The following is a 27313-nucleotide window of genomic DNA, read 5'->3' as shown; positions in this document are numbered from 1 at the left end:
CTCCCCCCCACACACATTTTCCTCACATTTCTGTGGAGGAAAGTTCTGGAATCTGCGTGGATCCACAAAATTCCAGCCATCCGGCGTTCCCCAAAGTCTGAGAAAAATGGAACCTCACTTGTGTGGGTAGGCCTAGTGCCCACAACAGGAAACGGCCCAAAACGCAACATAGACACAACACATTTTCACAGTGAAAACTGACTGACTTTTTTTGCAAAATGTCTAGCTGTAGATTTTGAACCTAGCTCTGCTACCACCTAGGGAAACCTGGTAAACCTATAAATTTTTTAAGACTAGACCCCCAGGGGAATCCAGGATGGGGTTAAGTGACTGGCTCTCACCAGGTTTTGATACCCAGAATCCCTTGCAAACCTCAAAATGTGTCCCCAAAAACATTTCCTCACATTTCTGTGGTGGAAAGTTCTGGAATCTGTGTGGATCCACAAAATTCCACCCAGCCCGCATTCCCCGAAGTCTTATGAGAAAAATTGTGCCTCACTTGTGTGGGTGGGTCAATTACCCGCGACTGGCAAGGGCCCAAAACCTATTGAGGCGACTTTAAAATTACCTACCACAAAGCAACCTGGTTTTGAAAGTAGGGTCCCATGAGTTTTGGGCCCCGTGCCCGGCGGCCATCTAGGGAAACCTACCAAACCCACACATTTCTGAAAACTTGACACCCTGGGGAGTCCAGCAAGGTATGGCTTGCATGGGTCCCCCAGCATCACCTGCAAACCTCAAATTTTGCTGGGAAAAAAAAAATCACTTTTTTCTCAAGTTTGGGAAAGTCCTGGAATCTGCGTGGATGCACACATTTCCTAATACACAGCATTCCCCGAGGTCTCCCGATCAAAATGGTACCTCACTTGCGTGGGTGGGTCAATTACCCGCGACAGGCCAGGGCCCAAAACCTATTGAGGAACAAAAGAATAGCGCTCTGGGGGAGATTGTAAGAGCACAGACGGAGAAGCTCTCTGCAATCTGCACTAATGATTTAGGCCCTGCCCAGGCTGATGTGGTTTACGCAGAGACAATTGATAGGATGGCCGCTCTCTTTCTTGATTCTCACGGGCCAACCCAATCTAAGAACAGGAAATCTACAGTCAAGTGGTGCAACCAAGATTGTAGGGGGGCCAAATCTAATCTGATATGTGCCATCCAGACCAGAGATACAGCCAAGGTCCGCTTAGCACGAGCTGAGTATAGGGGAGCATTATTGGTGGCAAAGAGGGCCTGGGATGCTCGCACTGGGAGGAGCAGAAGCTGGATAGCCAGTCTAAAAATGGCCAGCAGTTCTGGACCTTAGTAAGAAGAGCAAATGGTGGTGGCACCGAACCAATACCCAATCATATCACTGATGGGGAATGGTTTGACCACTTCAGGAGGCTATATGAAGGGCCAGGGGCTCCAGATAACAGCAAGCGGTCTGCATATTGCACTCCCCCCCCTGACCTGGACAATTGCACACCTTGCAGGGCTAATCAATGGCTGGGCCGACCCACAAGGCAGAGGAGGGAACTATGATGAGCCGCATTGGTCCTACCATTCATAGATTCTGTTCCTCTTAGTCCCGCCATGTGTCTTCATTCAACCATGGCCTCGCTTCCCTGCATGTTTTATTTCCAACACACAATCCGGGTGCCTGTATCTGTTCCTCTCTTGCAGGTACCTTACCTTTTCGAACAGCCCCACGGGAACAGACTGCGGGGCCCTGTCGTGTTACTCTTAGGGTAAGCACGAATCCAGTCATCTACTGCTTTGTGATAATCTCTTCGTCCAATCAATTGAATTGTTCAATATGTTTTTGATCCAAGATTACACTGCCCAATTGTCAGGAATGGACCTACTACTCTTAATACGCCCACTAGTGTGTAATTCTGGAATATCCCTTTCATAACGTTTCATGTATGTGTGTTTTATTGAGCGCTGAGGATACTTAGTATTGTGAAATAATGCCACTATCAATGCTAACTGGCGTACTTCTATACATTTTTTCTAGGTCTCCCCTCTAGAGCAGGACCAATTGGCCTGCTCCTTGATTGACCCAGTGAGGTTGTATCTTTCTTCTTCATTTTTTGTCTACCTAATTCTCACTGTGTAGTACCTTACACATGAGGTCCTGAAGAATTGCCAGACAGGCAAGCAACATGTCGACCTTTTTAGAGGGTTGAGTTAGCCCACTGTAGACTAAGCAGTTCCTTTCTCCCCTCCCACCCTTTTAACCAAGGGAGTCAGCCACGTTAATAAAGTCCCTTGTGGACCGACTCACCTTCTTTTAATCTCACTATTCCCTCACGACTACACCTTCACCAGACCCCTTACACGCACTCAAACCATTGGCTGGAACAAAAGATCTCCAACAAAGAGCGCCTACGGCGCCCGTCAGACATTGCAGCGCCAGTCTGACGAGGAGCAGGAGACCAATGATGAAGCATGACACCTAGGCTTCTAGGTGTGTGAGGTCTTCTAGTTCCAACAAGGGAACACCTCGTTCCCTGCCTTTCGTTCTACCTCCATATCTTTACACATACTTCCTTAACCATCCCTGGGGAACTTTGTATTCTTTTGCGTAATAGTTGACTGGACACATACTCTGGACCCCGTTAAATATTGTCCACCATTGGTTCCCAATTTTGTATTGAGTACAATCCTTTGAACCTTATATGGATTTTATTAGAAAACCCAAAGACAGGGCTTTATACATTCAGTTTAGATTGGGAACTTTACCGGTACGGGAACGTACCTCCAAGTGGAAACCTCCCAATCAAACATCCGCCATCTGCCCGTCTTGTAATGATGCACTCGAAACCATTCCGCACCTCTTTTTTGTGTGTAGTGCCTACAATAAACCAAGATCTAAATGGTGAAAACCCGTCTGTCGGCAGCTCAAGACTAGGAGTCATGCCTTTGCCCTAAGAATCCTTCAGACAGATCCTAGCACTACACTGGTTTGTGGGGTAGCCAAATTCCTTAGCTGGGCATGGGTGATTAGACTCAAAGAGTTAAGATAAAAAAGTTTACAAGGCTGTTAGGTTTTTAAATCACGATCAAAGCTGTCAAATGGTTTAATGTCTTTTATTCCTGTTTTTTAACTATTTATTATTGGTTCTTAAAAAATATGTACTGTATTTCACTTGTGTCGTGCTTTTATGATATTTTTATATCGAAATAAAGCTTTGATCCATCGTATTGAGGCGACATCAAAATTACCTATCACAAAACAACCTTGTTTTGCAAAGGTGGTCCCATGAGTTTTTGGCACGGTGGGGGGCAGAAAGAGTGGCATTTTTGGGGGGAGATGTAGGCATTGGCATGCCCATTCTGGGCTGATCTCTTCCCCCCCCCCCCCGAATTAAAAATAAAATAATTCCTGAGGCCTATTGGGCCTTCTGATAAGGGGTTGTTGCCACAATATGGCTCCGGGGAAGGGCAGAAAGGCTGTGGTAATTGTTGTTGGGGTGGGGCATTATCATGCCCATTCTGGGCAGCCCCCACCCCTACATTATGAAAATAAAAAAAATTCCTGGTGCCTAGTGGACTTTCGCCCGCCCCTCCCCCCCCGGGCAGTTCAGGGCTATTGCCCCCATCCGGCCCTGGGGGGGCAGAAAGGCTGTTGCATTTTTTTGGGGGGTGGGGCTTTGGCCTGTCCATCTTGGCCTGCCCCTACCCCAATTTAAAAAATCCCTGGTTTCTAATGGGCTTTCTGCCCGATCGGGGACTACTGCCCCACCTTCCCCCCAGGGGGGGCAGAAAGACAGCTGTGCCCAAAACAATATGGGGGGGAGCAAAGACCCTTGCCCAAGGGGCCGCTCCCCCCTCCCTGGTGTTAGTGGGTGGATCCCTGCTTTGGGTTCGCCCTCCTGGGCAGATCCCCCAAGCAGGGATCCACTAGGGAAGAGTACCATTGGAAAGGGAGATTCCCCCTTTCCAACAATACCCCTCCCAAATGTTTCGGTGCTCGGGGGGCTCAGAGAGCCCCACGAGCACTGAAACTCTAAAACTGTTTCTGTTTTCAATCTAATGGCGACAGTGCGCCATGCGCGCGATCATCATTACATTGAAAACCAGGGAAGGGCCTCCGGAGGTTGGGGAAGCTCTTCCCCCACCTCCCGAGGCCCCCCAAAAAAATAGAAATCCCTCTGCTGTTTACAGCAGAGGGATTTCGTGCCCCTGTCCTCATGACGGAATGGTTCCGTCATGAGCACAGGAGCACTGGTGCTCACGACGGAACCATTAAGTCATGAGCACTGAAGGGGTTAATGAAACCCTGTTTAGCACATGGAAAAACAAAATCCCACTAAACAAAACCAAAAAGTTACCTTAGAGTGAGAATTTGGGTGAAAACCCAGTCTCAGTCCAGTGGAGAAAGGGAAGTTGGGGAACGTGGATTCCTTCACCCGTCTCTCCCATCAACCCCCCCCCACCACCACCACATGCAGCTTATCTTCAGGCGGGTCCCTGAGTCCTGGAATCCTCTGACAGCTCATCTAGCAGGGCCTTCCTCTGATGCTATGAACTCCAAGTCTCGTTTAGCACCGCCACCCCCCCCCCCCCAATCTGGCGGGCACTCTTCTCCACCGATGTCTCCTGTTCTCTCGATCACTCCACCTCCCGGTCCCTCTTACTCTAAATCTCGAGTGTCAATCTGTAACAGTTTGCACGCCTCAGCCAGAGAGCGGAGGTGTTGAAGCGGATCCTGCCAATGGAAACTCCACCTAAAGGGATGTCCCCATGAGTTAGAGATCTTCTCTCTCAAGAAGGCTGTTACCTGATGGCACTCCCTCCTCGTCTGGAGTGTGGAAGCTGCGGGTCCTAGAACAATTGCAAGGTGTGTCCCCTGAACATTATTGGTGATGATCCTCTTGCCTCTCTCAGTTGCCATTCCTTCAGGGGGAAACTGTGGGTAACCTGCAGAGCCCTGCCTCCGCGGACCCTGGTGTCTGCACAGACCTGCAGCTGCGCCCCTACTACGTGCTCAGCTTGCGTTTTTAGTTGCCACAATGGGAACCTTTTCCATTAATTTAAACGTATTTCAGACTAATTTTATTTTCTCCGCTGATTCCAATATCACGTCCTGTAGTGAGCTGAACCCGAGCTCTGGTCACCTTGTAGGCAAACAAAACACTGAAGACGGGGTTGTTCCCATTCTCAGGCCTCGCAGCCGGAGAGCAGTGGCATTTTCAAGCGTCTGCGTCTCCCTTCAGAATAATGTCTCTTTGACAGTGCTGGACAAGGTCAGGAGAGGAGAGAGGTGGGTGTGTCTCTAGGAGGCGTGGGTTGTCAACTAAATGTACTCAAATGACAATCACGTCTTATAGGCGAACGATGCACTTCACCAATAGAAGACAGAAATAACAAGTTGTCGATCATTCGACCACGAGACTGGTGTGCAAAAGCTGTCTTTTACACTTCTCAGTGTGTGACCTTGTGCTATCCGATGTCCCTCGAGTGTCCGAACTTTTGAAAGAATACATCGCAGTATTTAGCTCTAAGAAAGTCAAACTAACCAAGCGCTCGATGATTGCACGTTTTCAAGACTTGGGATTTCCTGTAACAACCAAATGTATTCTGGGAGTGTTACTCCTAGGTCGCCTCAATTGAACTACATTTCCATGCTTGTCGGTTCGGGGCTGGGCTGACATAAGGTGTCCCTGGAGGCACTGGGCCATCTGTTCACTCATTAAACAAGGGAGGGCGAGGGTGAGAAGAAACACGCCTACTAAAGATAAGAAATACCTTCACGACGGCTGAAAAGCAGACGATCCAGTCCGGACGAAAAGGAGAAAGGACGGAAACCGAAAAGGCTCAGTTCAAATCAGAGGCCGCCGTTTTACATAAACTATGACGCCAGCCAATGAAAATAAGGGGCGGGGCTTCAAGTCCACTTCTGAAATTTCATCCACAAAATGTCTCGCAGAGCGAGCAGCGTATGCGCACTTCAACGCTAGGCAAGACCTAAAAAGGGTCAGTTTTCACTGTGAAAATGTGGTGTGTCCACGTTGCGTTTTGGGCCGTTTCCGGTCGCGGGCACTAGGCCTACCCAAACAAATGAGGAACCATTTTTCTCTGAAGGATCCACACAGATTACAGAACTTTCCACCACAGAAATGTGAGGAAAATGTGTTTTTTTTAACAAATGTTTAGGTTTGCAAGGGATTCTCGGAAATAGAACCTGGTGAGAGCCAGTCAAGTCACCCCATCTTAGATTCCTCTGGGTGTCTAGTTTTCAAAAATGTATAGGTTTGCTTGGTTTCCCTAGGCGACGGCAGAGCGAGGGTTCAAAATCTACAGCTAGGCACTTTGCAAAAAAGGGTCAGTTTTCACTGTGAAAATGTGGTGTGTCCACATTGCGTTTTGGGCTGTTTCCGGTCAAGGGCACTAAGCCTACCCACACAAGTGAAGTACCATTTTTATCAGGAGAGTTAGGGTAACACAGAATTGTAGAGCAACTGTTATTACCTATTGACTTTTGATGCATTTCTGCCTTCCAATGAAAGAATGTGTAAAAAAGCAGTCATTTTGAAAAATGAGCTATAAAATTCTCATGCTAGTACGAGTACTCACAATTTCGGAAATGTGCAAACATCTACGGTTTCTAAACTCTATATTTTGTTCCAATTTCAGAAATACATAGGTGTCTTTCATACCAATTTTGCCATGTATATATTTTCCCAAATTAATTGCTATATACCAGATACATAATAAAAAACCATTGCAAGACACTGCTCAGTTATTGGCTTTGTCGGGTTCTTGGTGAACCTACAAGTTCTATATATCCCCACAAGCAGAAAGGTCCAGCGGATGTACTGGTATATTGCTTTCAAACAGCTGTCATAATTAGAAGTTGTTACAGGTGAAACAAATAGCCATTTGTGTCAACGTTTTCAACTAATTTTCAATTTTTCCTATATTCAACTGTTAGTTTCTGTAAAGAAACCTTGAAGGATATACACAAATGACCCCTTGCTGAATTCAGAATTTTGTCTACTTTTCTAAAATAGCATTCCAGGATCCATTATTACTTTCATACCCAATTCTACCATTAACTGCAAAGAGGTTTTCTGACAAAAGTTTGCTTGTCCCTGAAAGCTGGGAAGATAGTGATTTAAGCACCACAACCCCTTTGTTGATACCATTTGCAGGTAAAATACCAGACGCTTACATCTGTAGCCTTTTTTTCCCCCCAAAAAAATATTTTGCTGTATTTTGGCTAATTTCTGGGTCCCCTCCAGTGGAATCCACAAACCCTGGGTACCTTTAGAAACCCTATGATGTTGGAAGAAAAGGACGCAAATTTGGCGTGGATACCTTATGTGGTCAAAAAGTTACAGGGGCCTAAGCGTGAACTACCCCAAATACCAAAAAAAAAAAAAAGGCTTAGCACGGGGGAGAAGGCCTAGCAGCACAGGGGTTAATTTTACAGCATCACAAGTGCTACGCAGGGGTGCATTAGGCAGACGGGCGGCAGGGAGACAAAGGGAGCAAGGGGAAGAGGGATACATGGAGTCTCCTAAGGCTTTCATTGCAGGGGGGGGGTTAAGGATTTTGACCCATAATGTTAAAGGGCTTAATTATTCATACTTGGAACACATGCGGACCGCCACCTGCCTACTTCAGGTAACCCACCTTAAAACTAGAGACTGGCATATATTACAATCTAGAGCATTTCCACAGCAGTTCTTCTCCTATTTGCCCGAAAGGCTGCATGGGTGGCGGTGCTCTGCTCATGCTCCTTTAGAGGGAAGGTGGCGCCAAAGGTTACCGAGATCAAGGGACACCTGCTGTGGTTTTGTATTCATTTGGGCCAACACTTTCTGATCACAGGCTCGATTTGCACCCCGAACGAGGGCCAGGAACAATTTTTACACAAAGCAGTAGCAGAAATCATGTTGGCTGAATATCAGTGGGTGGTTCTTGGGGAACTCCATAACCTTGTGTTTCACAGTAAGCTAGACTGCTCATCACAGAGACGGGGGAACGGGAGCAATCTCTACAAAGGGAGCTAGTTGGTTACTGGAGCTAGACCTGAGGGACCTAAGAAGAGAACGCCATGCATGTGATTACACCTTCTACTCCCATGCACATAAATTCCACGCTAGGCTTGATTACTTCCTGGGCTCCTGTGATACTCTACATGCAACAACCTCGATTGAGATAGAACCTCGTGCCCTGATCACTTTGTGGTCCTTCTGGAACCGTCCCTCCCTCAGGGCAACCCCAGCCCCAAATCTGAAGGTTGCGATAGTCTCTTACTGCTTGACCAGAAGTGATCAAGCAAATTAGATATGTAATAGTGAATTACTTAACGGTTAATGATACATCGGAGGTGAGCGTCGCAACAGTCTGGGACGCAAAGAAAGCAGTGCTGCGGGGTGAATTTATATTCATCTCCGCTGCAGATAATAAGATCAGGAAGGAGAAACATGCGCAGCTTCAACAACAGGTGCGGAAACGTAAACGCATCCACAGACATACTGGGCCACCTAGAATATGACAACTGGAGGCTGCTAGAAAAAAAATCTAGTGGGGCTGGACCTGGACAACGCACTTTTGCATCTCAAACACGCATTTTATGTGGGGGTAATAGAGGTTGACGGTTTTTAGCGAATAAACTGAAAGGGCAGAGACAGGCCTCTGTGGTCGAATCTCTGCAAAGGGAGGACGGTACCTTAGTCGAGGGAGACAAACAAGTGGTAGAGGGGTTCAGGTCCTTCTACGCTTCTTTATATACGTCACAAGACCTTTCTGACCTAGAAATTAAGAGCTATCTAGTGGAAGCCTCAGTGACACAGCTCACGGAGGAACAGATGGCGAGCTTGGAGACACCAATAAGAGTGGAAGAGGTTATCTCTGCTATATCTTGGTTAAGGAATCGCAAATCGCCTAGGCCAGACGGATACCCTGCTGCTTTTTACAAGACATTCTGCAGGGAACTCGCACCTCTGCTAACTAGGGTTTTTAACTCTTATCACAAGCCCAGATTTCCTTCACCCCTCTATGGCAGAGGGTCCCATAACTGTGATAGGCATTGTCTTTGCTGGGTTTTGCTATGGTTTTGCTATGAGGGTCTTATCAACCTATATCCCTTATAAAATGTTGACCTGAAACTGCTAACAGGAATATTAGCATCTCGCCTCGCACCCCTTATGCCAGGATTGGTGGAACCGGACCAGGCCAGGTTTATCCCGGCCAGGCAATCTATGGATAATACTACGCAACTGAAGGACAAGGTCAATCGCAACTCGAAACAACGCTCTTCTCCAGAGACCCAGAGAAGGCATTGGACTGAGTCCACTGGCCCTATATGGCAGCGACGCTAACACGTTTTAGACTACGAGAGGATTAGGGCTTGGTTTTAAGCGGCTACGGCACTCCATCCCCTCTGGTGAAAGTCAATGGTCAGAGTTCAGACCAGATGTCAATTTACCGGGGGACAAGGTAGGGATGCCCTCTGTTGCGCCCCCCCCCCTCGCCAAATATATGAGCCATTCACTCAAAAAGTTAAAGGTCATTCAGGGATATCGTGGATGCACTTCAGAGGAGACAAACATCATATCTCCCGCTGCACAGACGGCGTGAAGGCAGAATTAGAAGATCGGGGAGGTCGCTTCAAAGTTTCCAGGACAAGGTGAGGCAGTATGGGGCGGTCTCTGAGTTTCATATAACAATTCAAAATCTCAAGCACTTGGAATCAGGGTGGCTCCTGAGACCCGAAAGGTCCTCTCCCAAGCACATTCAATTTAATGGGCCCAACGATCTATTTAGTATCTGGGTCTTCAACTCACCTCAACTGTAGCAGAGGTGAAGACTCTGCATTATAGAGCTTTGCTGGGGAGAGTAAAGGCTGATCTCTCATGCTGGCGGCTTTTATTAGCCATCATGGATTGGGAGAGTTGCAGCCATGAAAATGATAGTCCAGCCCAAACTCCTATACCTATTCCAGACCCTCCCATTACAGCCCCCAAAGGGGACATTAAAACATCTACAAAGCAAAATACAGACGTTTGTGTGGGCTGGTAGACACCACGGATGAGCAGGGAGCATAGCTGGCATACACCACTCAGAGGAGGATTAGGGGTTCCATGTCTGATTCATTACTACCAGGCCTCGAAACTCAGGTAGCAAGTTGAATGGACAAGCCCTGAATCAGAAAAGAGATGGCTGTTTGACAGGGCACTAGCAGAAACGGATCTGTGGAAGGTCTTCTTCCTCACACACCGTCCAGTGAACTATCTCTGGTCTCCTCACACACACTTCAAGTGTGGGACTCAGTGACGAGCCGAAAGGGGTCTATGAAGTTACCTCCCCCCACCCCTCGCTCCGGTGATGGGAACCAGAGACTTTGCCCCAGGCCTCAATGTCACCTTCAACAGAAATCCTTCCCGGGCACACAAGGTATTAAAATGTCAATAATCATCTCAAGATCACAGGTGTTATTTTAGTCCACTTTTCCATAGACAGCAGTTCAGGATCAATGTTCAATCCAAGTCCTTAGTACAGGCAGTAATCCATATGATACAATCCATCTGATAAATTAAGGTTTCTTCACCAATGCAGCTTGATACAGCCGACCCTGCTTAACTTCTGAGATCAGACAAGATCTGTTGCTTTCTAACATCCTGTTTAGTTCACCATATCGTACAGAACCAATTTTGACTCATTACGTGTGCCCTGGACTGTTTTGTTTATATATACAAATATGTTTTTATAACCAGATAGGTGTTATCCATGCATAGATACAGGTTTAACTATTTAAAAAGTTAACATAATATTTGGAGATTAGAATTTTGAGTAATACTTAACATATTTATTGTTTAATGCATGGTATTATTACCATATATTCTACATGCTGTTTGTCATTATAAGAAGCTAGAGAAGCATAGTTTAGCTGCTATGTGAAATGAATTTATGCCATGTAACTAGTTCACTATAGCCACACACAAAGCTGCTGCAGTCTGTTTTGAAGTATGTTGCGTGTGTTTTGAAGTAAGTCTACTAAGTTTATAGTCACATGGTATTTTGGATGCCTCAAAATTAAAAAAAAGAATGGTGTCTCTTCAATATTAGAAAAAGACTAGCAAAATCCGAAACGCGTTTGATCCGTTCAGAAACAAAAAAATCAAGTAGATTAGATTCCACCCGAGTATGTCTTCATCTGTCCTTGGAGGCTTTCAAGGAATGCTATATATATGTATATATTACCTACTGGCGATAGCCAGTAGGTAAATATAGTTAGGATTGTTTTCCATAGGGAAATCGCAACATTCTATTGGGAATAACTTTGGCGCCGGTTGAGGAATCTTCCTGAAATTTTCCTTAACTTTGCCTTGCGGCGCTCCGCTCCTTCCCTGAAAGTTTGGGGGGGATTCGTCAAGCGGGGGCCGAGATAAAAGGGGGGTCCCAAAACGTGTTTTCCCCATGTTAATTTCCATAGGGCGGTTGGACTCACTTTTAGCCCGAACGGCTGAATGGTTTTCCACCAAACTTGGCAAAATTGTAGGGACTGGTAGCCCGATGTGCCTTTGCTATGTCTCAAGATATGTGCTCCAGTGTTTTTTACGAAAATTAACTTTGAAAAAATATATATTGGGCTATATATATATATATATATATATATTAGAGCCCAAATTTAGCCCAATGTAGCCCAAAGATGGCCACCAGAGAGAAAAAAAAACAAATGTAGCCCAAATATCAGCCAGATGTAGCCCAACTATAGCCCAATGACAGAATGTCCCAGAGTGTTCTAAAGAACAACTAGAGCGCTAACAGTCTTACTTATGACAAAAGTATGGCACACCTGAAGTCATCTTGGTTGGAATAAAGTGTTAACACTTAAAACATTTAATTTGCAAAGGAACAAAATGAGGGGGTTAATTTTGCCATTGAAATTATGATTAGTGCTGAAGAAAGAAAAATTAGGGCACATTTTGAGTGACTTCTCAAATCCTCTTATATTTCATTAAAAAAATTCTGATATGGAGTCTCCCAAGATGGCCACCAGAGACAAAAGAGCCCAAATGTAGCCCAAATATCAGCCAGATGTAGCCCAACTATAGCCCAATGACAGAATGTCCCAGAGTGTTCTAAAGAACAACTAGAACGCTAACAGTCTTACTTATGACAAAAGTATGGCACACCTGAAGTCATCTTGATTGGAATAAAGTGGTAACACTTAATACATTTATTTGAAAAGGAACAAAATGAGGGGTTTCATTTTGCCATAGAAATTTTTATATATATATATATATATATATATATATATATATATATATATATATATATATTCACTGAAAAAACCATAGGTTACACACCAGTTATAGTTAGGAATTAGCATTTAAAAACCCTTTGAAATTCACTGAAAAAACCATAGGTTTGACACCAGTTATAGTTAGCTGAAATTTTACTGACATAAAACCATTGAAATTCCCACGCTATAGTTAGTTGGACTCACTATAACTTGCGCGCCTGCAATGCACTGCTGATGACGTCACATATTACATCACTCATGACATGGTCAGTGACATCACTCATGACATCACTGATGACACCATCCTTGTGACAGAGTGACAGACCTCCTTTCAGTGTAATGTAACCCTTGAAACACATTCAAAAATAGAAACTAAAATTTTCAAAAAAATAGAGATACCCATACCAGTTACAACAACCAATTCAGTAATACCACCATCTATATACACATCCACTCATTCACCAACAGTTCTATATAGTCACTCATACATATATTCAATCATATGTAGTGAAACACCTATACATCCTGTTACACACCGACAGTCATCCAAAAGTTACTCACACACAATCACACATGCAAATAAACTATTGAACATCCATTTATTTGCATATACAGCTATACACACACTACCACCTTACTTCTAAGGAAACTTACACATACTTACTGTCTTAAACAATCACTTATAGAAACACATACTTATTTAAACAAGAACTCTTTCAATCTCTCACTCTCACATATACTCACTTATATACATCAATACTCACATATACTAGATTAAAACATATGTAGTTACTGATAAAGACACTAGTGAGACAGTCATTCACTCACTAACACACACATATACACACTCATCCACCCATACAGTCCTGCACATATGCGGTCTTCAAAACACATACAAACAGTGAGTCAGTCATTGATGCATCTATGTGCTAAGTAACACCCCCACCAAACCATACAGACACTCATACTGATACTAAAAAAACATCTAATAACCCATATACACACACATGTAGCTACTCACCAACCCATGCAGCCACTTATACACAAAGTGAAACACTGATACAAACATTTAAATATTTAAACAATACTCGCTAACATATGTATTCACTAAGATACACTTAATAAGCCAGTTTACCAATCAATTTAAAAAAAAAATCCATTTAGACACTTATTTAAACATTTATTCTTCCATCGACCTTTACATATACATATATAAAACATATTTATTTTTCAGAAAGACACACATTCACTGGATGGTGTCATCAGTGATGTCATGAGTGATGTCACTGACCATGTCATGAGTGATGTAATATGTGACGTCATCAGCAGTGCATTGCAGGCGCGCAAGTTATAGTGAGTCCAACTAACTATAACGTGGGAATTTCAATGGTTTTATGTCAGTAAAATTTCCAGCTAACTATAACTGGTGTCAAACCTATGGTTTTTTCAGTGAATATATATACACACACACACACACACACACACACTATTTGCACATAACAGATATAAGTACTAGTGATAGCCATCGTTTACACACAGAATACAGCCATGTTAACATTATTTGGTGGGGATTCCCGACATAAATCACAAATATTAAAAATGAAAAGGGATACATTTGTGTACAGAAACCAAGTCCTAAGTTTGCATACAAGAGATAAAAGTTGAGACCACACTATATCTCCCAGTTTAATGTACTAGGCTGTGCCATAAGACAATTAGGATGTATGCAATAACATTGCAATCTAATCACATTTGGGGCACTAAGCTGCGCCATGGCTCTAGTTAAATGAGGCGTAAAGACAGGCCACATTTAAATTCAAATATCCATTACCATTTCCAAGCTTTATTTCGATCTTTGTAGACCATAAAAGCCAAAGTTAAAATACATACATCACTGAATTTGGACAATAAAAACATCAGTAAACATTACAGAATATAGCCATGTGCAATAAATTAAACAAATTTCATAACAAATACATTTAAATATCCCTTCAGCTCATCAACGAACAGGCGCACTAACTTTTGATGCGAATAATTGCGCACCGGTATACAAAGACCAGTACAATGTGACGTGTATTTTAAGACTCTAGACGGACAGAATAGGTAAAATCCGTACACAACCTATCACCTCTACAACCAACAAGTAAGCACACATGCGGTACACTAAGACACCAATGGCAAACCGCAATAAACAAAACAATTATCGATGAGCATACGTTTGTATGTCCAAAGAAAGAATGGGGAGGGGGCAGAAAACAGCACGGGCAGCTCACACCACATCTCAACTACAACAGTCCCATGGATAGCTTCAAGTTGCGCCAAGAGATGAAAAACGACTGTGTATTCAGTAGAGAAGAGATGGACGGTGTAAAGAGCCGGATCTGGGTTTCATTTCGCATTCGGGTCCACCTAACGTGTACTCCAAAAATGCCAGTATAACTTCCAGAATGCCTTAAATACGTTTTTCAATTCTGAAAATGGGCAGCACGAGAGCGTGAACTGTCATTCTAAGTTTGAGTGCACTGCACCCCTCGAAGTCCACTAATTCTTAAATACTTCTACCCTTGCATTTTTTTAACATAAAATAACACTCTGGTGGTCTTGAGGTACCAAACAGGTGATTAACTTTCATTGGGTTTACTCGCTAGCTTCAATGACCACTTCTCGTCTTTCACCTTCGCATTATTTTTTATTTTTTTTGCATTACTAAACGGCCTTATTCGCAGGATTCTGTACACTGCGACTATGTTATCTTCTTTGGTACCCCTCCACCCGTCTCACTCTCCCTCACATGTCCCTCCTCTCTCGCCGCCTCTGTCTCGAATTCATGGCTCCCCCTGCCTTTCTTCCGCGGCTCCTCCTTCCCCGCCACCCATGTTCCGAATCTGACAGCTCAGCTACGGTGTGCGTAGCCGCCAGGGGTCGGTGTGCTGCAGGCCTTGCCGCTGCCGCTCTGACATCGATAGAGGGAGACAGAGACGCGGCCTCCACCATGACACCTAGAGGCGGCCGTTGTTCCTGCAAAACATATTCTCACCTGCCCACTGCGAGCTGGACCAGCCAAACCCGAGCCTCGGACGGCGCTGGCGGGTCTCTGGAGAAAACGTTACAAGTACGAATAAGACCCGCACACAATAGCCCGTCCACACGGCGGCGGCAGCGACACCCATATAAAACAAAATGGCGGGCGACTTCTCTGCGCATGCGCGGGGCCTGCGAGCGCTGATGGCGGCGGAGACGGGCACATACGGAAAGAGGTCACAGGAGATCGCAGAGCATCTCGGGACTCCAAAGCCTAAGTAAACTGAGCGCCAGTTTCGAACTTGTGTGACGTGCAAGCGTCATCGTATCGCCTTGATTTCAGAGAGGAAGAATATGGACGAACGCACTTGCACACTGAAAGAGCATGGACATAAACGAAGCACTGTAACAACGCACGGGTTGATGATGAGGGCAATGGAACGCTCACTATCCCATGAAGCCAGTCTAACTGGATCTCTCCCGAACTTAAATAAAAATGCCTTTTAGTATGACAGTTGACATGCACAAGTGCCCTATATAAAACATGTTTATTTAGTCTAAATCCTCCTTTTCAATTTTACAGCAGTAATTATTTGTATTCTGGACAGGTTACACTTTAATAAATATTCCATAAAACAGCATTAGAAAAGAATTTAAAACATCAGATCATTATCATTTAATACATTTATCCATTATAATATTAATTTCACCATACTTGTCAACTTGCCCTTCTAAAAAGCTGCATGCGTCCACAAATGTACCTAAGATTACTCTTTTGCAAATTTGCATCATCTTTCAAAAATATTCTTCTCCATTCACTTTAACTGGATCACTTTCTTGAACATCTGGCCTCGCCCTCTTTTGAGAGCCACCAAGTTGACTGGTATGGTTCTGGTTTAGCAGTGACAGTATTGTTTTAAGGTCTCACCTAGACAGCGCTACGCTGTCACGCTGTGTTCAGGATATGGGCATGAAGCTCCGCCTAATTTTCGCCCATCTTTTTAATTGGCTCCTGTTCCTGTCCTTTGTAAATGGTGGCTTTTCATTGGTCATTAGGCTTAGTAGTCCCTCCTTAGTACCGCCTTGTCTCTTCTTGCAACCTCACAAGGACCCCCCTGTTACATGTGTTGTTACGCCCTAAGTTTTAATTACGCAAAATAAACAATTGATGGAGGGAATGAAGGGAGAGGTGTGGCGCCGCAGCCAGGGCGACTGACGCTGGAATCTGGGGATCACGGTTCGATCCCCGGCTCCGGCGGCAGGTTAGCCCAGCACCATGCGACTCTGGGCAATAGCTTGCTTAATCTTCCCGACGGCCCCCAGCGCCTAGAGACCCTAACGGGTGATTGTGCGCTATACAAATGTGGATTATTATTATTATTATTAATGCTGGACAATGCAAGCATTCAACCCCAGTCACAAGGATCTGGGTTAAATCCATCATTCTTTTGCTCACCACACCACCCAAGTTTAGACCCAGCCATATGCAAATCAGTCTTGGCCCTCTTCCTTGTCAGAACAGTCCAACCCGAACTGCCAAGCGAGATCCTCCCTGGACCGGAAACAAGCATCCTGGGGTAGGTTTCAAGGCATCATCCTTCGTCAGCCTGGCTAGCTTGAATCCAGTGGTGTAGTGAGCACGGGACCCACGTCTGGTCCTATCTTTCCCACTTAGGGCAACACATGCAAAAGAAACAATTTATGGACGGAATGCTGGACAATGCAAGCATTTACCCCTAGTCACAAGGATCTGGGTTAAATCCATCATTCTTTTGCTCATCACACCACCCCAGTTTAGACCCAGCCATATGCAAATCAGTCTTGACCCTGTTCCTTGTGGGAATAGTTCAGCTCGAACTGCCAAGCCAGGTCCTCCCTGGACCGGAAACAAGCATCCTGGGACCGGTTTAAGGGCATCACCCTTCATCAGCCAGGCTAGCTTGAATCCAGTCGTGTAGTGAGCACAGGACCCACATCTGGGCATACCCTTCCCACTTAGGTCGACATATGCAAAAGAAACAATTGATAGACGGAAAGCTTGACAATGCATGTATTCACCCCCAGTCACAAGGATCTGGGTTAAATCCATCATTCTTTTTCTCACCAAACCACACCAGTTTAGACCCAGCCATATGCAAATCAGTCTTGACCCTGTTCCTTGTCGGAACAGTCCAGCACGAACTGCCAAGCAAGTTCCCCTCTGGACATGGGTCCAGTGCTCTCCATGACACTGGAGTCAAGCTTTCCTGGCTGATGAGCGGTGAAACCCCTAAACCGGTCCTAGGATGCTTGTTTCCAGTCCAGCGAGGACTTGGCCTGGCAGTTCGGGCTGGACTGTTCCCATTGGGCACAGGGTCAAGAGTGATTTGCATATGGCTGGGTCCAAACTAGAATATCATGGGGAGCAAAAAAACAATGGATTTAAACCCAGCTCTCTGTACTGGGGTAAATGTATGACATTGTTCTACATTCTGTCCATCAATTGTTCTTTTTGCAATTGTCACCCCGAGAGCGACGGGTATACCCAGACGTGGATCCCATGCTCTCCATGCCACTGGAGTCAACCTATCCTGTCTGATGAGGGGTGAAACCCCAAAACCGTTTCTAGGATTCTTGTTTCCAGTTCAGGGAGGACCTGGCCTGGCAGTTCGGGCTGGACTGTTACCATTGGGCGCAGGGTCAAGACTGATTTGCATATGGCTTGGTCCAAACTGGAATGGCATGGGGAGCAAAAAAACAATGGATTTAAGCCCCAATCTCTGTACTTGGGTGAATATATGACATTTTTCTACATTCTGTCCATCAATTTTTCTTTTTCTATTTGTCACCCTGAGTGAGACGGTATACCCATTCATGGATCATCTTGCTGATATGGGGTGAAACCCCGAAACCGGTCATAGGATGCTTGTTTCCAGTCCAGGGAGGACCAGGCCTGACAGTTCGGTCTGGACTGTTACCATTGGGCGCAGGGTCAAGACGGATTTGCATATGGCTGGGTCCAAACTGGAATGGCACGGGGAGCAAAAAACAATGGAATTAAGCCCAGATCTCTGTACTGGGGTGAATGTATGACATTGTTCTACATTCTGTCCATCAATTGTTCTAGGTTTTAATTAGCGCATCAAGGCACTATTTTCTTAAAGGCCTTCAGACAGGACACTCACTTGAATGAATGAATGAATGAAAAGTATTTGTTATTGCTCGACAGCTACTCAAAAAGAGTGTCCCGACTCTGACAGAAACGTGTGGCAGGGATCTAGATACGCAGCTAAGTTTTTAAAAGCCATGTTTTCAGGTGTTTCCTAAAAATGGAAAGTTCTGAGATGGCTCTCAGTGTAGCAGGGAGTCTTCTTATGCCTGTGCATCCAGGAAACCAAATGACCTGCTATCCATATGGTCCAAACGTACTTTGAGGGGACGGACAAGGTTAGAGTAAGAAATCTTAAAGATCGTGCTGTAGTGTGTCAATTAACTAGTTTGGTAAGATAGCTTGCTCCTTTTCCATGAACGGCCTTAAAAAAACAGCAAGGGATTTTTAAATTTGATCCTTTCTTTCAATCACAGCCAATGGATGGATTTAAGAAGGGAGGACATATGAGACCTTGGTTTGGGTCTGATGGTCGCCCTGGCAAAGGTGTTTTGCACTACTTGCAGGCGCTGAATAAGGTAGCTGGGAAGGCCCAGATACAGGATATTAGCGTAGTCCAGTCTTGACATCACCATGTCCTGGACCACTATTTTCCTAGTATCTGTTGTCAGAAATGGAAGGCATTTTTTTAACATACACATAATATCAAAGCAGGTGCCAACCAGAGTTTGGACCTGGGCCCTCATGGAAAGGGCATTATCCAGAAAAACGCCTAGGTTTTTCACAGATGTCTGCTCTACGTGAGACAGCGAATACTCTTCCAGCCACCATATGTTCCAATTACTAACTGCAGGTTGGCCAAAGTAGACAATCTCAGATTTATCCGGATTGCATTTCAGATGATTCACCTTGAGCCAATGGAGCACCTTTGTAAGACATGCTCTGATGTTAACACCGTCGATATCAGTTCCTTTTTCACAGGTGAAAATCTGTTACATGTTGTCTGCATAGGATATAATCTTAGCACCGTTTGCCTCTGTTAAGGATGCCAAGGGGGACATATATAGGTTAAAAAGAGTCTGGCTAAGAATAGAGGCTTTGGAATTCTTACATTCATTAGGGCATGGGGGCTGAAAAAGGAGGAAGCCATATTTCTTTCGCTTTGTCCTGCAAAAAAGAGGTCAACCAGGCCAGAGCTGTCCTACCAATTCCCAGATTCCTCAAACTGTCAACGAGTCTCTCTGGTGAGATACACTATCGAAAGCTGCAGACAGATCAAGTAATATCAGAACGGCCCTATCGCCCTGTTCCAATTTTTCTCTGATATACTCAGTCACTTCCAAAGGGCAGTCTCAGTGCTAAAATTAACCCTGAAGCCAGATTGAGACAGATCTTAAATGTTTTTTTCAGATGTTTACCTGGTCCTAAACTAGGTTGGAAGTAGTTACTTTACTTGCTAGCATATCTCACATTTAGACCTTCTATACATTTCCCTTCATCAGCTCCACATAGAGTACAACCTAATCCAGAATTAATTAATAATTCTTTGTCACATTTCAAAGCTACTAATTGTATATATGGACATAGCTATTTGAATGTATTTGTGGTGCTGTCTTGCAAGCAATGCATTATGGGTAGGGTGGATTTACCATATCTTCTGCAGTGTGCAGTACCATATGTGACCAAAAGTTTATGATGCTCACTAGGGACCTCTAGAAGCAGCTTGCGGTACTGCACCTAGACAAGCAGTGCTGGTGCCTTGCTTACTAGGGACCCCTAGGAGCCGCTTGCGGTACTGTACCTAAAATGAAGTGCTTGTGCTTTGCTCCCTATGGACCTCTAGGAGCAGCTTGCGGTACTGGAGCTAGACATGCAGTACTGGTGACTTGCTCACTAGTGACCTCTAGGAGCAGCTTGCGGTACTGCACTGAGACATAAAATGCGGGTTCCTGGTTCACTACGCAAGCAATTGCAATGCACTAGTTCTCACGTGACTGAAAGTATGAGCCATTGGCGTTGCATTATTATTTGTAAAACCAATACCTCAAACTATTAGTAATGCAAGACCTATTGCATTGCAAATGCTTGTTTTTTTCTTGCTTGCATTTCTGCCTTAATGGCACAAAAAAACCAGAACCGCACATGTCCATGTTTTCCTCACTCCTGAATGCTACACTATTAACTACTTAACATATGTTATCCATTTTACTTTCTCCTTTGCTATCACCAGTGCGCATAGGTTGGGCAACTGTCCTAATCACTTTGGACCTGCAAAGGCACTGCATGTGCAGAGCCATCAAAAGAGGGGGGCTGTGATTATATTTCCCTGGGCACAGGTTTGAGGTTTTATTTCATAATGGCCAAATTATTTTTTGATAATTTTCATTATTTCAAGTCCTACTCTTCCTGGTTGCAGTCTTTAATATTGAGGTAAATCCTCAATTTGAAAATGATAAATAAACAGAAAAAAGCACCTGCATCATTTGTATCAATCAATCAAAATCTTTATTCGGCCTGAGCCATAAAAGTCAGAGATAAATAGCAATTCTCGAAAAGAAATGCCAAGAGAATCTGAATTTCATTAAAGACACAGAGGCTAACATTATTCATTATTACTTTAATGCCACTCCACACCCCACTTGAAAGAACATTACATCATAAAACAAAAGCAATCTAGAATACAACATCCATACAGTATGAATAGTCCAGGCACTGAACAATCTTCCTCTTTTAAATGCTAAACTAGCTCCCTCCATTCTTTTTTATTTATTTTTATTTTATTTTGAAAGTTTTATAGAGCGCGAACCAGACCCTTGCAGATATCAGAGCGCTTTACAAGCAATGAAATTTATACAAAAACAGTACACAATAACAGTATATATCAAGCAGTAAGAGATATAAAACATAATACAGAAATACACAGTACAGAAATACAGACGTGTGGATATAGTGTGCATAAATAAAACAGACAAGAGAGGTAGATCAAAAACTGAATCCTGAGTTGAGCTAAAAAGAAAAAAGATCTCACCGGATTGGGATGTGAGGGTGGGATAATGTTGGCCTCCGTATCTTTGATGAAATTCAAATTTTATTGCCATTTTATTTGGAGAATCGCAATTTCATTACAAGACCGGAAGCTACCATTATGCATGTTGGTAGCCCTCTAATACAACATCAGACGTGTTCAACTGGCATTAGACCATTCTGTTCTCATAATATCTTCCAGACTTCCACCTCTTCAGAAGGTTTGAGTAGCTAAAGAGAACGAGCAGGATCCTTTTCCAAATTAACACCAGTTTGCTGCATGGAACATTTCACCCATCTTGAGATAGAAACTGTGGTAATAGCTTAAGAGGGTTTCAGAAATTAAATCAAAATTTGATCAATATCATCAGGTCAAAACTCACTCATTGAGAATCATATTCTCTTGTGCAGCTCACTACATACAGTTCCTTGCATGAATCATCTCTTGGACAAAGTTATCCTAAAGGTGTCATAGCACCTGTTACTTACCTTCAATGATCCAAGTTCCTTTTCATGGACTAAGGTCACTAAATTCTTCAAATTGTTATATGCTGGTAAAGGGTTCCTAGGCCCTAACATCTGGGAAGATCTCCTGATCCTTTCCATGAAAGATATTTCAAAGTCCCTGACTGCACCAGAGGACATTCCTCTCCATATACGTCTTTCAACAGACCCGCCATAGCAGGAAGAAGAAAAGCAAAATGTCACAAGCAAGTTCCAAAATTATTTTAAACCACACTTGAGAAGTCCAAAACGGGGTTATCAGTATAAATGAGCATCTCTCTTGTCTCATTTTCTGAAGGACGCTCTCAGTTATTGTGAAGGGTGGACACGTGTAGCCGTTTGTTCTCTTCCAACTCTGAGTGAATGTATTCACTGCTGGGGCTCCTGGATCTGGCATCCAACTGTCATGCTGGTTCAGTTGAAATGTCAGTCTGCTCGCAGAAAGGGCCTACCTTCAGAGGACCCCAAAACCAAGATAATTCCCTGAAACAATCCTTGTTCAGTCTTCTCTCGCTGTAATCCCACACAATTCCGGAATTCCAGTTCGCAGATAAATTAACCTGCCCACAAACTGATTTTGGGTTCTAAGCGAAAAAAATCCAAGGTTTCTTGGCTAAATCTGAAAGATCCAAGGATTATGAGCCTCCTGAGCAATTTTTATAAGCCATTCACAATAATATTGCTCTGCCTTGTAAACAATGCCTGAAACTCTAGAGAGGATAAAGACCTGCTGTTAACTCCAAATAATTGAAATTATGCTATTTTTCGGAGTTTGACCATAATCCACCAGTTTTCTGTACACCCATCGTGTGCACCCCAACCAGTTAAACTCGCATCTGTTTCCAGAATAAAGTCTGGCACACATCCAAAGAATTCCCAGCTATACAACGCTAGATGCCTTGTATAGCCGGGTATTCTTTGTATGTTCGAGGAACTGGTTTGGTGGTTAGAGAATTTAGATAATTCTCTTACCACCAAACCAGTTCCTCCTTTTCCTCCTGATCAAGAGATATCTCGTCTCCATACCATAAACCTCTCTGAAGGCCCCTTGCCTTATCCTTTGCAAAAAACCACCACTGGGTACGGGCTCCCAACAGCAAGGCCAAGCCACCAATTATTACCAAACAAATAAAGTGCCAATACTGTTCTCCTTATTCATAAACAAAATTACGAGCACGTATGAATTAAACAATATGTGTCATAACAACTTATATCCAGAATGAATCTTTATTGTTTTATCTTCTCAATTTTTAGTTCATTATTTTGGTTAATTTTTCACCAATTTCATATTTCAAAAGGCCACTGTACAAAACAAACAATAACATTAATCAAACATTTTAAAACATTTCCTTCTCATCATTCACAGTCATACTCACACTAGCTTCATCCCTCATTCGTACTATCATTCACCTACAAACACACAACAAAACTTTTTACACTTCAATTGTATTATTCACAACATGCCATAGACCATTTGTTTTCCCATATTTTACAAATTCTGAAAGAGCATTTAGAAGATCTTATCGCTCTTTATAACGGTCTACGCGTTTTGAACTCGTAATTGGTTCTGGAGTTCTCATCAGGACCTCCGGCTGTAAAAAGAAGCGGGGGAGTGGAGACCTTTCTTTAGTACTTAATGTTCTCTCACATAATCAAAAAACTAGCTCAACCACCTTGTGCTACCACTTCTTACCTTTTTATAAACGAGGCTTGTCTCTTAGCCATGTCAACCGCGACGCTGAACACTCTGTAAAGAAACGTGCCATATGGTCACCTCAGTGTCAATCGTGGTTACACCCACACATTCTTACAATCAGTATTTCAACTTACTAGTTTTCAGAAATGCGCAGTCATACACTGTTGTATTTCATGCCTGGCCCGTTGTCCGACAACGTAGGCGCCCTGACTAGCACACGCAACGCCACACACACACGCAACGCCACACACACACGCAACGCCACACACACACGCAACGCCACACACACACGCAACGCCACTCACACACGCAACGCCACTCACACACGCAACGCCACTCACACACGCAACGCCACTCACACACGCAACGCCACTCACACACGCAACGCCACTCACACACGCAACGCCACTCACACACGCAACGCCACTCACCCACGCAACGCCACTCACCCACGCAACGCCACTCACCCACGCAACGCCACTCACCCACGCAACGCCACTCACCCACGCAACGCCACTCACCCACGCAACGCCACTCACCCACGCAACGCCACTCACACACGCAACGCCACTCACACACGCAACGCCACTCACACACGCAACGCCACTCACACACGCAACGCCACACACACATGCAACGCCACTCACACATGCAACGCCACACACGCAACGCCACTCACCCACGCAACGCCACTCACCCACGCAACGCCACACACACACGCAACGCCACACACACATGCAACGCCACTCACACATGCAACGCCACTCACACATGCAACGCCACACACGCAACGCCACTCACCCACGCAACGCCACTCACCCACGCAACGCCACTCACCCACGCAACGCCACTCATCCACGCAACGCCACTCATCCACGCAACGCCACTCATCCATTTGCAAAACGAAAAATGTCAAACTCTTCTATTGCGAGACCTATTGCATTTTCAATGCTTGTTGTCTAGGCTGCTTACTAGCATCTTTACAACCCTGTACATGGTGCCGGCTATTTCAAAACAAAGTAAACCTCCCTTTCCATTCATTGTTTCACTATTATATGTTTCATGAAACACCAGTAGAAAGTCAAGTAACGTGCCCCCGCCCTCCTGTATTCCTTTTCCTGCAGGGCCAGGCACGAAATACAACAGTGTATGACTGCGCATTTCTGAAAACTAGTTAGTTGAAATACTGATTGTAAGAATGTGTGGGTGTAACCACGATTGACACTGAGGTGATCATATGGCACGTTTCTTTACAGAGTGTTCAGCGTCGCAGTTGACATGGCTAAGAGACAAGCCTAGTTTATAAAAAGGTAAGAAGTGGTAGCACAAGGTGGTTGAGCTAGTTTTTTGATTATGTGAGAGAACATTAAGTACTAAAGAAAGGTCTCCCCCCTTCTTTTTACAGCCGGAGGTCCTGATGAGAACTCCAGAACCAATTACGAGTTCAAAACGCGTAGGCCGTTATATAGAGTGATAAGATCTTCTAAATGCTCTTTCATAATTTGTAAAATATGGGAAACCAAATGGTCTATGGCATGTTGTGAATAATACAATTGAAGTGTAAAAAGTTTTGTGGTGTGTGTGTAGGTGAATGATAGTACGAATGAGAGATGAAGCTAGTGTGAGTATGACTGTGAATGATGAGAAGGAAATGTTTTAAAATGTTTGATTAATGTTATTGTTTGTTTTGTACAGTGGCCTTTTGAAATATGAAATTGGTGAAAAATTAACCAAAATAATGAACTAAAAATTGAGAAGATAAAACAATAAAGATTCATTCTGGATATAAGTTGTTATGACACATATTGTTTAATTCATATGTGCTCGTAATTTTGTTAATGAATAAGGAGAACAGTATTGGCACTTTCTTTGTTTGGAAATTATCCTTCGCAAAGTACAATAGAGTAACAGACCACAAAATATTGCCTGAATTGAAGATGATAGTAGATCTAGTAGCCTTGCAAGCTCTCTTAGAGTTGCAGCCTGAAGCAGAACCATGTTGACCATACCTATTGTGAACTTTAAAAATGTTCAGAGTGTGAAGGGATGAGGATCGATTTCTCTGTGTTCACTATGAACTCTAGATTTACCTGAAGGCTTTTGTACAATAATTGAGATTGACACGGGGACATAAAGAGAATAACGTCAAACTAAAAAAAACATGCATGCGCCCCTTTCTCTCTCTTACAATGTTGAAGAAGCACCATGATGCTGAAGAAAGACCAAATGCAAGTGAAAAAAATTGATAAAGTCCATTCCGCCTGGTGAACTGAAAATGAGGTTGGCAATCCTTCACCATGGGGATTGTGAAAATAGGCATCCTTCTGATCCTATTTACCAACTAATTATCTCTGCAGCAACATGCTCTTAAAATATGGATCTCTTCTATTTTGTAGTGTCTGTACACCAGGAATCGGTTCGAATTCCTTGGGTTTAAAACAGATCTTCCCCTGTCATTTTTCTCTACCTGGAAGAGTGTACTTATGAAAACTCTTCTTTCTTTGCACAGTTCTAAAATTGCTCCCTTTAACAAAATAGATGTTACCTCCTTGTGTACTACGTTTTGTTTATCTGCATTTAAAACCAACTCCCTTAGAGGAGTATACTGAAAAGGGAGGGAGTTCCTGTGAAATCTAATCTGAAACCTTGGATGGTTTCTAAAAACACATGGATCCTGTGTAATGGCTTCCCATACTTGGGTAAAATGTTTAAGTCGACCAGCCACTCTTCCCCAAGAAGAAGAATGAGAAAACATAGTACTCTCCCTGGTATCCGAAGAGACCTTGACCCTTTGCCCAGGGTTTTCACCATGTCTTTGCCGAAAATGAGCCCATTAGATTTCTCTGTGGTCTCTTTCTCCACCAAATCTCCCAACTTGGGGTCATTTTCTTTAGAGCTGCCTTGCTCTTTCGGGCTTTAGTCCTGCGTTGGTGTTCCCCAGGAGAACCATATTGCACAGGCGCCAGTCTCTAGACTCCAATTCTAATGGAAGCCCCTAAAATATGCCTCTTTGGACATATCAATGATCCTTGTTGGTGGCCCGACAATTTCAAGGAAGCGATCTTGACATTTGTTGAGGAATCTCTCAAGACCCTTCCTTGGGGCCTTGTCAATCGGGCGTTAGGCGTACTCATCATGGATGACTGGCATAGAACATTTGGCTATGAGGACATTCTTCCCTTCTTTCTCTAGTGGAAATCCGATCCACCTCTCAGTGAATTTGCTCACATGTTCACCCGCTACCTTTTAGCTCTTCTTGGATGTTTAATACTGTGGGGCGAGAACATATTCACTCCTAAAGGATTTCTGAATCCTTCTTTGGAGGAAGAAAAAACGTGATCATTCTTGATCCTCACTGACTTGAACAATCATCTCCATCAACATCCCCTTTGAGATCGAATACATACTTGTTAGACCTGGCACCATTGGTGTGGGTCTCCCTTCCATTTTTTGCTGTTACCTCCTGTATTTTTGCTGTGTTTTGCTGGTCTAGATGCTTTGGGCGCTTTGCCACTGCTATTCAGTGCCAAAGTGCAAATGCTCCCTTTTGTAAATTGTTGTAATGTATTAGCGACTCCATGGTTGGCTTATTTGATTTACTTGTCAGACCCTAGTACAGTGCAACATGTGTGACCAGGGCCTACAAATCAAATGCTGCTGGTGGGCTTGCAGCACTGGTTGTGCCACCCACAGAAGCAGCTTGTAAAATGTGGCTCAGGCCTTCCATTGCCGA

General features: G+C 44.0%; 1 protein-coding gene across 1 annotated transcript in view; it reads right to left on the bottom strand.

Annotated features, from left to right (window-relative positions):
• Nucleotides 1-15544, bottom strand: part of CTCF (CCCTC-binding factor) — a 512861-nt gene extending 497317 nt beyond the window's left edge. Inside the window, exon 1 of the mRNA XM_078670971.1 lies at nt 15285-15544. The gene's annotated coding sequence lies outside the window, so the exon portion shown is untranslated. The remainder of the gene's footprint in view (nt 1-15284) is intronic.
• Between the last annotated feature and the right edge of the window lie 11769 nt (nt 15545-27313).

This window comes from Lissotriton helveticus, chromosome 12 (genome assembly GCF_964261635.1).
Source record: "Lissotriton helveticus chromosome 12, aLisHel1.1, whole genome shotgun sequence".
In the NCBI taxonomy this organism is placed as follows: Eukaryota; Metazoa; Chordata; class Amphibia; order Caudata; family Salamandridae; genus Lissotriton; species Lissotriton helveticus.
This window is presented reverse-complemented; position numbering and strand designations above follow the sequence as displayed.